Raw genomic sequence first — 16,468 nt, 5'->3', positions numbered from 1 at the left:
CCCAGAAGTCAGCAAACTCTGGCTGACCTCGGCTTCCCCCCGTGACCACGGCTCGCACCGTGCGACGCCCCCTCCTTCCTGCTTCTCTATTCCCGCCATAATTATCATAGCGCGGGAACCAAGCCCGCGCCTCTCCCTCGGCCCCGCCTCCCATGGCCAACGCCCCATCTCCTCTCCCTCCCCATCTCCCCCCATCACCACCTGTGGGAGAAAGAAAAGTTACCATACCGCAGGATTAGAACATAAAACCCCTCTTCGCCCCCCCCATTCGCCCCACCACTTTGTCCAAACGTTCTTTTTCATAATCCACTCATTCCAGTTTTTCTTCTACAATAAAAGTCCACGCTTCATCCGCCGTCTCAAAGTAGTGGTGCCTCCCTTGATATGTGACCCACAGTCTTGCCGGTTGCAGCATTCCAAATTTTATCTTCCTTTTGTGAAGTACCGCCTTGGCCCGATTAAAGCTCGCCCTCCTTCTCGCCACCTCCGCACTCCAGTCTTGATAAACGCGGATCACCGCGTTCTCCCATTTACTGCACCGAGTTTTCTTCGCCCATCTAAGGACCATTTCTCTATCCTTAAAACGGAGGAATCTCACCACTATGGCTCTGGGAGTTTCTCCTGCTCTCGGTCCTCGCGCCATCACTCGGTATGCTCCCTCCACCTCCAACGGACCCGTCGGGGCCTCCGCTCCCATTAACGAATGCAGCATCGTGCTCACATATGCCCCGATGTCCGCCCCCTCCACACCTTCAGGAAGGCCAAGAATCCTCAGGTTGTTCCTCCTTGCGTTGTTTTCCAGTGCCTCCAACCTCTCCACACATCGTTTCTGGTGTGCCTCCTGTATCTCCGACTTCACCACCAGGCCCTGTATATCGTTCTCATTCTCGGCTGCTTTCGCCTTCACGACCCGAAGCTCCTGCTCCTGGGTCTTTTGTTCCTCCTTTAGCCCTTCGATCGCCTGGAGTATCGGGGCCAACAACTCTTTCTTCATTTCCTTTTTTATCTCCTCCACGCAGCATTTCAAGAACTCTTGTTGTTCAGGGCCCCATATGAAACTGCCACCTTCCGACGCCATCTTGGTTTTTGCTTGCCTTCCTTGCCGTTGTTCCAAAGGATCCGCTGCAATCCGGCCACTTTCCTCTCCTTTTTCCATCCATGTCCAGGGGGAGCACCCTCCTGGTTTACCGCACGGTGTTTTTAGCCGTTAAAATTGCCGTTGGGGCTCCTATCAAGAGCCCAAAAGTCCGTTTCACAGGGAGCTGCCGAAACGTGCGACTCAGCTGGTCATCGCCGCACCCGGAAGTCCTCTCTCTCTCTCTCTTAAAGACATTATGTGGAGATGCCGGCGTTGGACTGGGGTGAGCACAGTAAGAAGTCTTACAACACCAGGTTAAAGTCCAACAGGTTTGTTTCTAAGTTTAAAGCTAGTGACATCGAAACAAACCTGTTGGATTTTAACCTGGTGTTGTAAGACTTCTTAGAGACATTGACATCCTTTGCTCCCTCAGCTTGACACATTTATTTGTCTGGCTAAAAGGATGGTCTCTTTCCCAATGTTCACAATTAAAGGTCTGGTTTTCCCAGGAGATGGCTGACATTTAAGGGGACAGTAAATTAATAAAGGACAGAGATATGTCTAGCGTTATATGTTACAGATTAGATATATTATTTATTGTTCTCTATAAATTGCATTGATTATTCTTTCCAATCTTGTGATATTATATTTCACTTGGTACTGCAGAACTTGAGTATTGCTAGAAAGAGGAGCATGCTGTTGAAGTTTTTCATCTTCACTCATCAGGATAAATGCAAGAATACCAAATTTTGAAGGATACAATGTATAATGCTTCAGAAAATAGGCTTGGATTGGTTGAAAAGTCTGAATTAATTGGGTGATACTTTGCTATAGTGAATGCAACTGGTGTGACTGATTTAGGATTTCTGACTTGGATGATTAATCTTGATAGTCTGCTTCTGACTAAACCACCGAAAGCGGGAAAGGTATCTTCCTAGACAGAACTGCTCTCACTAAGAGGAGATTACTCTTCAAGTTCTGAAATAGTTAAACAGCTTTCCGTTACGTTCTGATGGGGATTTTCAATGTAAGTCGCTCATATTAAACCGTTCCTTTTTCAGCATGGATTCTTGCCCCTTATTACTTTTCCTAATGAGCTTCTCTGAATTTAAACTTACTCAATGTGACACATCCACGGTTTATATTTTTAGTGGGGTTGTATTCTCAACATTTTAATGTATAAAGTAGATATACAGAGTCTATAAAATGTAAGTCTGTTAACAGACTCATTTCTAAAAGAGAAATATACTTAAACATGAATATCCAAAAGGTTTCTCTACAAAAATTTTAATGAAGTAAGGAAGCTGCATTTACAAAGTCCATAATGACTTGTTTGACAAAACAGGCAGGAACAGAACCTTGACACCCTCTTGCAGGAAAGAGGAGTGAGTGCTAGTTCGTTCGAATGTGTGTCTTTTAATACATTTTTCTTAAGCAGCCTGACTTAGAGACAGATACTAATATTTGCAGATTTATATATATTTTTTCTTAAGGATGGTGATAGCCTGATATAATCTTAATGGAACTAGTCTGCAGTCGGCCATTTTTAAGATGGCTACATCGTTGTAGGATCATTTTCTTTAAGGATGGTGACCTTCACAGGACCTGTTGTCAGTGTTTAATTGCGGTGCTGGTGTCACTGCACCTTGAAATATGGCCAGACTAATAGTCACTCAAGCACCATGTTATCTCTGTCAGCCTGTGGGCCTCTTTTTTTTTTACTCATGATGTTAGGAAGAATTTATGTTTATCAACTTAAGATCCTGGCGTACAGTTTAGCCTCTTTGTTACATTCGTTGTTTGGGGTAGTTTGAACTATCAAAGTCTTATTCATAATTCTATTTCATGTTTCTAACCCAATGGACATTAGGGATTCTTTTTTCTTTTAAATTTAGAGAAATTCATTTTTTTTTTTCCAATTAAGGGGCAATTTAGCGTGGCCAATCCACCTACCCTGCACATCTTTTTGGGTTGTGGGGGCGGAACCCACGCAAACATGGGGAGAATGTGCAAACTCCACACGGACAGTGACCCAGAGCCAGGAGCGAACCTGGGACCGCGGCGCCGTGAGGCAACAGGGCTAACCCACTGTGCCACCATGCTGCCCTGACATTAGGGATTCTGAATAATAATTCCACAATACAAGTTTTATTTGTTTATTTTGACTTCACCTGGTTCTGTGGTCAGTGTGATATTCATCACATCCCCCTCTTGATATCACGTAAATTCATTTTCTTCACTAGATATTTTGCTCAAGCCTGTCCTCCTCTTGTTTTCACTAACATTGATGTTTCCCTCCTCTACCAAAGGAGAGCATTTAGTCAGAAGGAGTAGTATGTTGTGTATTTGTTTGGCGGGCTATCTTGTAATCCATCTTAGCCAATTCTTTTTTCCCTTTATCTTTCATTGTGTTTGCTGCAGTACTGTATTTTGCATGAGGCCTAAACCTAATTGTAGAGCCAATTTTAAGAATCCCAATTGTTTTAGTTTCTCAGAATTTATTTCTGTCTCTATTTCCTTTTCAGTTTGGTTAATCTCTTTTTGCATTGTATCCTTTAAATCATTAAAAATTATCCTAAACTTAACCGAACTGTTAAGGGTCAATCTACTGGGCCCTGGTTCCTCCTCTAGTCTCCCACAGAGAGAAATCTTGGAAATCTCGCCCCTGTTAGAGACAGGAGTGTATCCACAAGCTCTCTCAGATTCTTTCTCTTTTTATTGCGACATGGAGCCATTGTGACTAGAATCAATTTCTCATTTTATTTCTTCATATATATGCTTTTTTAGACTGCCCTTAGGAGGTGCCATTGGGATTGGTCCCATTCTCGTGTAGTTACATTCAAAGTCCAGGTGTCTGGTTCCATTCCTTCGCTATTCTCTGGTTTAAGAGGGTTGGAAGGTAATGGGTCTCCAAACCTCAGGTGTTCCCACATCGAATTATTGGGATACCAAGGTAGAATAGATTTGGTGCATATGGTATGTTTTTTTGGAGGATAAAATACAACCGTTTTCCTTCCAGGAAAGTAAGTCATGAGTCTCACCTTGAGTACATTGGGTTAATTCTGGGGTGTGATATTCTCGAACATACGTCCATTCAGATTGTCTGAGGAATTTCCTATAGAGCTCTGTCGATATTCAGCCTTCAACCAAGCTCCAAGTGTTGAACTTAGTGGTCACCCACTACCAATCCCCAAAGGTTAGCCGAGTTCTGGAACTCGGGGGAATCCAGGGATTCACTTTACCCTTTTCTCGGGGAACGGAAAGAGATTCGAGGACAAGAGTGGTCATTGGATAGACATATGGACGATAAGGGAATAGTGTAAATGGGCTTTAGAGCGGTTTCACAGGTCGGCGCAACATCGAGGGCCGAAGGGCCTGTAATGTTCTATGTTCTAAGAGAATTCTATATCACATTTATCACCTTTAAATTTCAGCATCCGACGCAGGAGTGGCTTTATTTCGATCTGGCCATTTTCTTGGTGACAGATTAATCATTCCCAAGAGAATGTACAGTGTTGTTACATACAACAGCAAGGAAGTGAAGAGTTTCCTGGTCATTGCTTAACATATTATTTTCATGTTCATACCTTGCAACTTGGATTGTACGTGCCTCAAAGTATCCTGACCTTAAACTGGATCTTGAGAGTTTCGTAGCTTTGTAATGCAGTCCTCCCTCTGTCAGCGAGGACAAATCTTTCTTTATAATTTTCCCAAAATACGATTCAGATTTTTTTGTTTGTAAAATGCATACTTGTGGTATCGGTAATAGGTTATTTCAATTCCTGGTGAGAGGATTGAGAATCCCGGGCTCCTTTTAATTAAACGAACCATAGGAATGATGACTGTTCATCATTATTAATGGGAACTGATAGTTGGTTAAGGACTGATTGATTGATATTTATTGTCACATGTAGCGGAGTACAGTGAAAAGTATTTTTCTGCAGCCCAAGGGTACACAGTACGTACATAGTCGACAAAAGACTAATCGACAGAGTACATTGACAAATGGTACATCGACAAACAGTGATTGGTTTCAGTGCGGAACAAGGGCCAAACAAAGCAAATACATGAGCAAGAACATCATAGGGCGTCGTGAATAGTGTTCTTACAGGGAACAGATCAGTCCGAGGGGGAGTCGTTGAGGAGTCTAGTCGCTGTGGGGAAGAAGCTGTTCCTATGTCTAGATGTGCAGGTCTTCAGACTTCTGTACCTTCTGCCTGATGGAAGAGTCTGGAAGAAGGCAATGCCTGGGTGGGAGGGGTCTCTGATAATGCTGTCTGCCTTCCTGAGGCAGCGGGAGGTGTATACAGAATTAATGTGGGGGTGGCAAGCTTGTGAGATGCGTTGGGTTGAGTTCACCGCACTCTGCAGTTTCTTGCGATCTTGGGCCGAGCAGTTGCCATACCAGGCTGCGATGCAGCTGGATAGGATGCTCTCTATCGCACATCTGTAAATGTTTGTGAGAGTCGCTGTAGACATGCCAAATTTCTTTAGCTTCCGTGGGAAGTAGAGACGTTGTTGGTTCGAATAATGTTGGACTTTGTGTTACCTGGATGATGGTAGAAAGAAAAAAGTTCTGATTGTTTCATAACTCTTCGTCCGTCGATGTTCCTGAGCAATATCTTTCCAGAGATGAGTTTGGTCATACAGGGTCAGAGTGTTCTCCATATTTCCCCCAAACTTGGCGTAGTTCGACAGGTTAAGATCCCATAAATTACAGATTCCTATAGGTTGGGATGAACTGTTTTATCACATGGAGAGAACGTTATAATAGATTGTACCATCAATCCTTGTATCTGTATTTAGTTCAAGATATTTCCATCATCTTGACTGTCAGAGAGACATTGTTAAGGATGGGCCTGAATTTCTAAGTTAGGGTAGTGTCAATTTATAAACAATAGGATCAATAAGATTGTCCTGGCTTTGTGGTTATTTGTCAGTTTCCATGGGATATGTGAGGACAGAATTGAGGTTTTCTTTGACTTTGATGGCAGATCCCCCTCTGTAAAGGTCGGGAATTCCAACATCGGTGATGGTTGCCATGGCATCCACTTATGTAAGAGGAGAGAATTCCGAAGGTACCTCGGGAAGAGTGTGCCACTTTTCGGGTGGAGGAGATGAACCAGTGGCAGCAGGCTCACTTTTCGCGTCCGACTTCACCTCCGGACAAGGGAGTGAGGAATTTGAAGACCATGTGTGGGGTGGTCCTAGTATGAGACCAATCTTATCGCGGAGGAGCGATAGCAGTAGGTGACTTTGGACGGAAAAACCCAAAGAGATGTTGATGAATGAAGAGATCGGTAAAGGCTGGGGCCACCGTGAATGCGAACTGACGTGGTCGCCAAGAAGCGTAACTGCTCGGAATCAGATTAGGTAGGAGATAACCGTGACAGTTCTGGAGTCCTGTTAGGGACCATACCATGGCAGTATAGGCAGAGAGTATGATGTGTGCGGCCCGTGTACCTCAAAGGGAGTGCTATGTCTCCTAGGTACAGTACAAATGCGTCGTAAGAGGCCTTGTCGATGGAAGTGTAGACACTTGGCAATTGCCATAGAAGTGCCGAAGATCATCCTTCGTGATGGTCAATAATCCTATCGCAATTCCTACCTGCCTGTTGATGAGGCATCATATGGACAATGTCATGTGCCAGAGGAGCTAACTTTTTTTTTTATTTTAAAAATAAATTTAGAGCACCCAATTTATTTAAATGAAGGGGCAATTTAGCGTGGCCAATCCACCTACCCTGCACATCTTTGGGTTGTGGGGGTGAGACTCACGCAGACACGGGGAGAATGTGCAAACTCCACACGGACAGGGGGCCGGGATGGAACCGGGTCCTCGGCGTCGTGAGGCAGCAGTGCTAACCACTGCGCCACCGTGCCGCCTAGCTGGACACTGTTATGAAGTCAGAAATGACATCAGTCCGGTTGTGTACTAGGCACGGACACTAAATTCTCCATACTTCTATATTTGAACCACCACAGAGTATCGCCTCTGTCCGAATGTGTTGTTCATTTCCACTCACTCCGAGTAACATGACCCTAGAAGTGGATTTATGCAGTGCCTTTAACTGCTGATCAGTAGAGAAGTATTTAAATATGGCGGAAACAAGGGGATCTGGAAGTTTTCCTTTGACTATTTTGTGTAGAGTTCTTTTAATTACTTCAGCCATATAGTTAGCCTTGATGAGATCATTATTTGCCAATGGGCGGCAGTGTAGCGCAGTGGTTAGCACTGTTGCTTCACAGTGCCAGGGGTCCCAGGTTCGATTTCCGGCTTGGGTCACTGTCTGTGTGGAGTCAGCACGCTCTCCCCGTGTCTGGTTGGTTTCCTCCGGGTGCTCCGGTTTCCTCCCACAAGTCCCAAAAGACGTGCTGTGAGGTGAATTGGACATTCTGAATTCTCCCTCTGTGACCCGAACAGGCTCCGGAATGTGGCGACTGGGGGATTTTCACAGTAACTTCATTGCAGTGTTAATGTAAGCCTACTTGTGGCAATAAAGAATATTACTATACCTGATCTCGAAGCACCACAAGTGAGTTAGTGATCAGACTCGCCATTCGAGTGACATAGGAAGGTATGTTTCGTCGATTCGAAGCGGTCTCAGTGGGAGAAGGTTCTTAAGGCCTGTACTACTGAAGAAGTGGCTGAGGTTAGAAGTTTCTTGTCATCTGCACACTCATCAGGCTCCGTCTCTTCCAGGTGGATTATGATACCAAATATGTATTTTTCCAAATAAGGGGCAATTTAGCGTGGCCAATCCACCTACCCTGTACATTTTGTGTGGTGGTGGTGAGACCCACGCAGACACGGGGAGAATGTGCAAACTCCACACGAACGGTGACCCGGGGCCAGAATCGAACGGGTCCTCGGTGCCGTGAGGCAGCAGTGCTAACCACTGCGCCGCCCCCGAATACTTTGTATTGGTTTTCTTTGTTACTGGTGTAACAAAGTTTTGCCAAGTGTCATATTTCATTATGACCCTAAAGGGTGGTAGAGCCTCAAATAGAGAAATCAGGGAGGATTCCTGCGTATAATTGGTTGATCAGGTGCTATTTCCGAAGTTGGGGGTGCGAAGTAAGCATCCTCGCAGTCAGATGGTGTCATTGAATTAGGGGGTGGTTATTTTCTAAGCAAAAGAAAAAGACAACATTTAAACTTTTGAACTTCAAAACTAACCAGAACAGTTTACATGTATTTCTTAACCCTAACACACAATTTCCCATCAAACAACACACCCCACTTACATAGGCAGGCAAAGATGATTCTTGCATTTACCAAATGTTTTCTTGTTGTTAGGACAGCTCATTCATACCCCTTGTTGAAATCCTGTCTCTGTGGCACCTTTGCATGATCTTTCTCGATGGCTTTCCAAATCCTCCCCCACCTGTTGAAGCAAGATTCTTTCTCGCTCTCTCTGCGCTCTGCCCAGCCCCTCTCACAATGGTTCTCTCCTGGGGTCTCTAGACTTGAACTCATCATTGTTATCTGGGCTCTTGCCCACTCTCGTTTAGACAAAATAACAGGGCCGTGCTATGAATATACAACTAACCTCCAATTTACTGTCAGAAGATGCCATCGGACACTGTAATGGGCTAATGGCTGGTCAGACAAGATTGTCCCGAAGGATAATGGACCTTGGGTGAATCACCCTGGCTGAATAGGGGAATCCTGTTTATTCCCACTCACAGGTTTAAATCTTAATGGGACAATGTAACTCAGGCCAGGTGTGGCATATCTCTCTGACTCAGTGCTAGCAGTTTTTCCTTCAGTATGTTCACCCCTAAATTGCCCACAACATCTTCGATCCCATTTCCAGATTAAATCTCCTAATCCTAACACCTCCCTTCCTAAGGAGCAAATGAACCATCAATATACACAGATGGCTTCATTTTCTGAACCCTTTCCAACTTTAAACATTTATTTTATCTTTTATAAATTTAGAGTAGCCAATTATTTTTCTTTTTCCAATTAAGGGGCAATTTAGCATGGCCAATCCACCTAACCAGCACATCTTTGGGTTGTGGGGGTGAAACCCACGCAGACACGGGGAGAATGTGCAAACTCCACGAGGACAGTGACCCAGGGCCGGGATCGAACCTGGAACCTGGGCGCCGGAGTCCCAGTGCTAACCACTGCGCCACATGCCGCCCACTTTGAACATTTAAAAAATAAATTTAGAGTACCTGGTTAAAGGCTGGTTTAGCTCAGTGGGCTACTCAGCTGGTTTGTGATGCAGAACAAGGCCAGCAGCGCGGGTTCAATTCCTGTACCAGCCTCCCCGAACAGGCGCCGGAATGTGGCGACTCGGGGCTTTTCACAGTAACTTCATACTTGTGACCATAAAAGGTTATTATTATTATTACCCAATTATTTTTTTTTTCCAATTAAGGGGCAATTTCGCCTGGCCAATCCACCTAGTCTGCACACCTTTGGATTGTGGGGGTGAGGCCCACACTGACACGGTAAACATTTCTTAAGATGGCATACAATTTACACTCTAGACGATATATCATTTTTCATTTTTAAACAAGCAAACATCAAATGAATATTGTAGTCTTTTCCCAGGTCACGGTCGTGATAATTATCAGAAATCATATTTTCTTTCAGATAAGCTTTTTGCACTAGTTCTGTCCAAGTAGTCCTGGCACCATCAGATGTAAAGGTCGTCTTGGTGATCGTCTCCATACTTTCACGCACCAAAACTTCATCAACATGCAGTTGCATGGCTTTACCAGCAGATGTTTCCACGTGACAGTAAGACAGATTGTTGATCAAGGTTGCAGCATTCATCATCAGTTCTTCACATTTATCAATTGTTTTATATTCTGTTTCGTTTGCTGTCTGTTGAGGACAGCCAAAAATAATTGGTAACAACGGGTGCATTTGGACAGGGTCAAACATCAGTCGTTGCATGTTGAAAATTTGTTGACTATTCTGGCTACATTTGTACCAGCTCTTCAGCCTCCAGATTTCACCATGATGCTCTCTGTGAAACAGTGAGACAGCTTCAGCCCTTCACCTGTTCCTTCTACCAGATCCGAGTGTCATCACTTCCATTAAGATAAGAATTTGATCGCTCTTGGAGCTCCACAGTTCCTGCAGTTTCTTTCACTACAACCTGCTGTCTTTGTGAGTAGCTCTCTCCCTTGTTGTAGTTGTTCCTCTCCGACCTCATGCAGGTTGCTGGTATATTGGAGTTCCTGTGCAATCTGATGCTGGATCTCCGCTTTTTTTCTGAAATCTGCCTGTCCAGACTAGCTTTCTCCTCTGTGTAACTATCACTGATGCCTCCTGCTGGATGGAGTACCCATGCCTGCTGCTTCCTAACCTTCAGTTCTCCATTCCCTCTGGCAAGGAGTTCGATTTTTCATTTATGTAAATCAGCCATCTCTGTTTTGTACTTGTGTTGTCGTTAGTGGATTGAGCTTGCACGGGTGTTGTTTAATGGGATTTCCGATAGCTACATCCAGCGTAATTACTCCTGTGCGTCCCAACTTATCTCCCCCCACACACAGCTCCATGTGACTGTAATCACAATTTCAGGTAATTATGATTTTCCTCCGAAAGGTAACTCAGTAATTTATCCCCATTTTTGAATACTTCCTCACTGTCCAATTTAATTTGAGGAATGTCAAATTCAGAATCATCTGAATTAATTCTTCCCCTCGAGTTGCAATGACTAACACTTCCTCCTTCTTGCCTTCTCTATCAAAAATACCTTTTAAGCATTGAGTTTTCTTTCTGCTTGACATTCTTATCAAAAATTCACTTCGTACTGTTCTGTTTCAATTTGATAAGGCCCGCTAAATCTTGCTTTTAATGGCTCCGCTACCATTGGTAACAATCCTGGTACTTTCTCTCCACTCACAAAATTACGAATTTTTGATTTCTGATCTGCCTGTTTCTTCATCACCTGCTGTGACAATTTTAAATATTTTCTTTTTTTTTAATAAAACATTTTATTGAGGTATTTGTGATTTTGTAACAATAACAGAAGAAACAGTGTGCATACAAATATAAACATAGTGCGAAGGCCGTCTTCCTCCCTCACAGGTCCCACCTTTCTTGCACATGAATCTAAACTAAACTGGACCCTAACCCCCCTCCCCTCTGGTGACAGTTAATTTCCTCTAAAGAAGTCGACGAACGGTTGCCACCTCCGGGCGAACCCTAACATTGACCCGCTCAAGGCGAACTTGATTTTCTCCAAACAGAGAAAGCTAGCCGATAGCCAGGTCTCCGACTTCGGGGGCTTTGAGTCCCTCCAAGTTAATAATATCCGTCTCAGGGCTACCAGGGAAGCAATGGCCAGAACATCTGCCTCTTTCTCCTCCTGGATACCCGGATCTTCCGGCACTCCGAAAATTGCCACCTCTGGACTCGGTGCCACCCTTGTTTTTAACACTGTGGACATGACATCCGCAAACCCCTGCCAGAATCCCCTAAGCTTCAGGCATGCCCAGAACATATGGACATGGTTTGCTCGGTCTCCCACACACCTTGCGCACCTGTCTTCTATCCCAAAGAACCTGCTCATCCGGGCCACTGTAATGTGTGCCCGGGTGAATGACCTTGAATTGTATCAGGCTGAGCCTGGCGCATGATGTGGACGCATTGACTCAACTCAATGCATCCGCCCAGAGACCATCCTCTATCTCTCCTCCTATCTCCTCTTCCCATTTGTGTTTCAGCTCATCAGTCTGCATTTCCTCTGACCCCCATGAGTTCTTTATAGACGTCTGAAACCTTCCCCTCTCCCACCCATATTCTAGAAACTACCCTGTCCTGTATCCCCCTTGGTGGTTGAGACCTGCCTGCGTAGGAAGTCCCGCGCCTGCCGTCAATTTAAATTTCTCCTCCATCTCCCTCAGGCTGGGAAAGCTCCCCTTTATAAACAGATCTCCCATCCCCTCAATCCCTGCTCTTTGCCATCTCCGAAACCCTCCTTCCAGCCTCCCCAGGGCAAACCGATGATTATTGCAGATTGGAGACCAAACCGATGCTCCCTCTGCTGCCACATGTTTCCTCCACTGACCCCAGACTCTCAGGGCTGCCACCACCACGGGGCTGGTGGAGTACCTCGCCGGCGGGAACGGCAGAGGCGCCGTTATCAGCGTCCCCAAACTCGTGCCCTTACATGATGCCGCCTCTACTCGCTCTCATACCGACCTTTCCCCCACCACCCACTTCCTAATCATGGCTATATTTTGCCGCCCAATAGTAATTGCTAAAGTTCGGCAGCTCCAACCCGCCCTCCCCCCGGCTACACTCCAGCATCCCCTTTTTTACTCGCGGGGTCTTGCCCGCCCATACAAAGCCAGTGATCACCTTGTTTACCCGTTTAAAAAAGGCCCGTGGAATAAAGATGGGGAGGCACTGAAAAAGAAACTGGAATCTCGGGAGGACAGTCATTTTCACTGTCTGTACCCTCCCCGCCAGTGATAGTGGGAGCATGTCCCACCTTCGGAAGCCTTCCTTCATTTAGTCCACCAGTCGGGTCAAATTTAGCTTATGTAGCTGTTCCCATTCCCGTGCAACATAGATGCCTAAATACCGAAAGCTTCCCCCTAAACGCCAACTCCCCCAGTCGCCTCTCCTGCCCCCTTGCCTGGATCGCGAACATCTCACTTTTCCCCATGTTCAATTTATAACCCGAAAACTGGCCAAATTCCCCTAGAATCCTCATAATCTCTCCCATCCCTGCTAGTGGGTCAGAAATATATAGGAGCAGGTCATCTGCGTATAGCGAGACTCTGTGTTCCACCCCCCAAACCAGCCCCTTCAAGCCTCTTGAGGCTCTCAGCGCAATTTCCAGCGGCTCTATGGCCAGCGCAAACAGCAGTGGGGGGAAGGGGCATCCCTGCCTCGTCCCCCGGTGCAGCCTAAAATAGCCTGATGTCAATCTATTTGGCCATACACCCGCCACAGGCACCTGATACAGCAGCCTAACCCAGTCGATGAAGCCCCGTACAAACCCAAACTGCCCAAGCACCTCCCACAGATAGGTGCATTCGCCCCATCAGAGGCTGTTTAACATAGGGCTAAATTGCTGACTTTGAAAGCAGACCAAGGCAGGCCAGCAGCATAGTTCAATTCCCATACCAGCCTCCCCGAACAGGCACTGGAATGTGGCGACTAGGGGCTTTTCATAGTAACTTCATTTGAAGCCTACTTGTGACAATAAGCGATTTTCATTTCATTATGGGGCTGTTTAGCACAGGGCTAAATCGCTGGCTTTGAAAGCAGGCCAAGGCAGGCCAGCAGCACGGTTCAATTCCCGTAACAGCCTCCCCGAACAGGTGCCGGAATGTGGCGACTAGGGGCTTTTCACAGTAACTTAATTTGAAGCCTACTTGTGACAATAAACGATTTTCATTTCATTTCAATATTAAATATTTTCTAACCGACTCACCAGCCCTGGTTAATCTCTCCCTAAAGTTTGCCACATAGTCCAACAACAGGGGCAGCACGGTAGCGCAAGTGGATAGCACTGTGGCTTCACAGCTCCAGGGTCCCAGGTTCGATTCCCGGCTTGGGTCACTGTCTGTGCGGAGTCTGCACGTTCTCCCCGTGTCTGCGTGGGTTTCCTCCGGGTGCTCCGGTTTCCTCCCACAGTCCAAAGACGTGCAGGTTAGGGTGGATTGGCCGTGATAAATTGCCCTTAGTGACCAAAACGTTTAGGAGGGGTTATTGGGTTATGGGGATAGGGTGGAAGTGAGGGCTTAAGTGGGTCGGTGCAGACTCGATGGGGCGAATGGCCTCCTTCTGCACTGTATGCTCTATGTTAACTGGTCTCTGACAGCTGGCTCACCAACTTTTCTTTGATCAATTTAAGTGGTCCTTTCACCTCATGACCAAAAATCAATTTGAATGGACTGAATTTAGTTGACTCGTTAGGTACATTCCGAATTGCAAATAGAAGAAATGGAATTCCTTTATCCCAATCCTCTGGATAATCCTGACTATAGGTCTTCAACATTGTCTTTGGAGTTCGATGCCATCTTTCTAATGGCCCTTGTGATTTAGGATGAAAAGCCATTGAGTTAAATTGCTGTTCTCCGAAAGGGGCAGCGCGGTAGCACAGTGGTTAGCACAGCTGCTTCACAGCTCCAGGGTCCCAGGTTCGATTCCCGGCTTGGGTCACTATCTGTGCGGAGTCTGCACGTCCTCCCCGTGTGTGCGTGGGTTTCCTCCGGGTGCTCCGGTTTCCTCCCACAGTCCAAAGGTGTGCGGGTTAGGTGGATTGGCCGTGATAAATTGCCCTTAGTGTCCAAAATTGTCCTTGGTGTTGGGTGGGTTACTGGGTTATGGGGATAGGGTGGAGATGTGGGCTTGGGTAGGGTGCTCTTTCAAAGAGCCGGTGCAGACTCGATGGGCCGAATGGCCTCCTTCTGCACTGTGAATTCTATGTAATCTATTCATAACTTCCTTGAATAACTTCGATATAAAACCGGACCCCTGATCTGATTGAATTTCTTTCGGTAACCCATGCCTCGTAAGAAAATGTAGTTAGCTCCTCTCCAACCCCCTCAGATCCAATGTTTCTTAATGGAATTGCCTCCAGAAATCTAGTAGGCACATCCATTATAGTCAACATAGTAGTGTCTCCCACCCGCCCTCCTCCTCTAACCTAATAATAAAACCCATTGGTCTGAGGTAAGTACCATATTTTATTATATTATTATTATTTTTTATAAAAATTTAAAATAGTTGTTAGCCAGATCTTGGTAGAAAGTTAGAGGAATGGCAGGGAAGGCAGTGCAATGTTCCTCCTGCAGGATGTTTGAGGTGAGGGATGCCGTTAGTGTCCCTGCTGATTTTACCTGCAGGAAGTGCTGCCATCTCCAGCTCCTCCAAGACCGAGTTAGGGAACTGGAGCTGGAGTTGGAAGAACTTCGGATCATTCGGGAGGCAGAAGGGGTCATAGATAGCAGCTTCAGGGAATTAGTTACACCAAAGATTGGAGATAGGTGGGTAACTGTAAGAGGGACTGGGAAAAAGCAGTCAGTGCAGGGATCCTCTGCGGTCGTTCCCCTGAAAAACAAGTATACCGCTTTGGATACTTGTGGGGGGGACGACTTACCAGGGGTAAGCCATGGGGTACGGGCCTCTGGCACGGAGTCTGTCCCTGTTGCTCAGAAGGGAAGGGGGGAGAGGAGCAGAGCATTAGTAATTGGGGACTCTATAGTCAGGGGCACAGATAGGAGATTTTGTGGGAGCGTGAGAGACTCACGTTTGGTATGTTGCCTCCCAGGTGCAAGGGTACGTGATGTCTCGGATCGTGTTTTCCGGGTCCTTAGGGGGGAGGGGGAGCAGCCCCAAGTCGTGGTCCACATTGGCACTAACGACATAGGTAGGAAAGGGGACAAGGATGTCAGGCAGGCTTTCAGGGAGCTAGGATGGAAGCTCAGAACTAGAACAAACAGAGTTGTTATCTCTGGGTTGTTGCCCGTGCCACGTGATAGTGAGATGAGGAATAAGGAGAGAGAGCATTTAAACACGTGGCTACAGGGATGGTGCAGGCGGGAGGGATTCAGATTTCTGGATAACTGGGGCTCTTTCTGGGGAAGGTGGGACCTCTACAGACAGGATGGTCTACATCTGAACCTGAGGGGCACAAATATCCTGGGGGGGAGATTTGTTAGTGCTCTTTGGGGGGGTTTAAACTAATGCAGCAGGGGCATGGGAACCTGGATTGTAGTTTTAGGGTAAGGGAGAATGAGAGTATAGAGGTCAGGAGCACAGATTTGACGTCGCAGGAGGGGGCCAGTGTTCAGGTACGTGGTTTGAAGTGTGTCTACTTCAATGCCAGGAGTATACGAAACAAGGTAGGGGAACTGGCAGCATGGGCTGGTACCTGGGACTTCGATGTTGTGGCCATTTCGGAGACATGGATAGAGCAGGGACAGGAATGGATGTTGCAGGTTCCGGGGTTTAGGTGTTTTAGTAAGCTCAGAGAAGGAGGCAAAAGAGGGGGAGGTGTGGCGCTGCTCGTCAAGAGCAGTATTACGGTGGCGGAGAGGATGCTAGATGGGGACTCTTCTTCCGAGGTAGTATGGGCTGAAGTTAGAGGAAAGGAGAGGTCACCCTGTTGGGAGTTTTTTATAGGCCTCCTAATAGTTCTAGGGATGTAGAGGAAAGGATGGCGAAGATGATTCTGGATATGAGCGAAAGTAACAGGGTAGTTATTATGGGAGACTTTAACTTTCCAAATATTGACTGGAAAAGATATAGTTCGAGTACAATAGATGGGTCGTTTTTTGTACAGTGTGTGCAGGAGGGTTTCCTGAAACAATATGTTGACAGGCCAACAAGAGGCGAGGCCACGTTGGATTTGGTTTTGGGTAATGAACCGGGCCAGGTGTTGGATTTGGAGGTAGAAGAGC

The sequence above is a fragment of the Scyliorhinus torazame genome, chromosome 5 (assembly GCF_047496885.1).
Source record: "Scyliorhinus torazame isolate Kashiwa2021f chromosome 5, sScyTor2.1, whole genome shotgun sequence".
Classification (NCBI taxonomy): domain Eukaryota; kingdom Metazoa; phylum Chordata; class Chondrichthyes; order Carcharhiniformes; family Scyliorhinidae; genus Scyliorhinus; species Scyliorhinus torazame.
The sequence above is the reverse complement of the archived record's forward strand: the minus strand, read 5'-3'. Positions refer to the sequence as shown.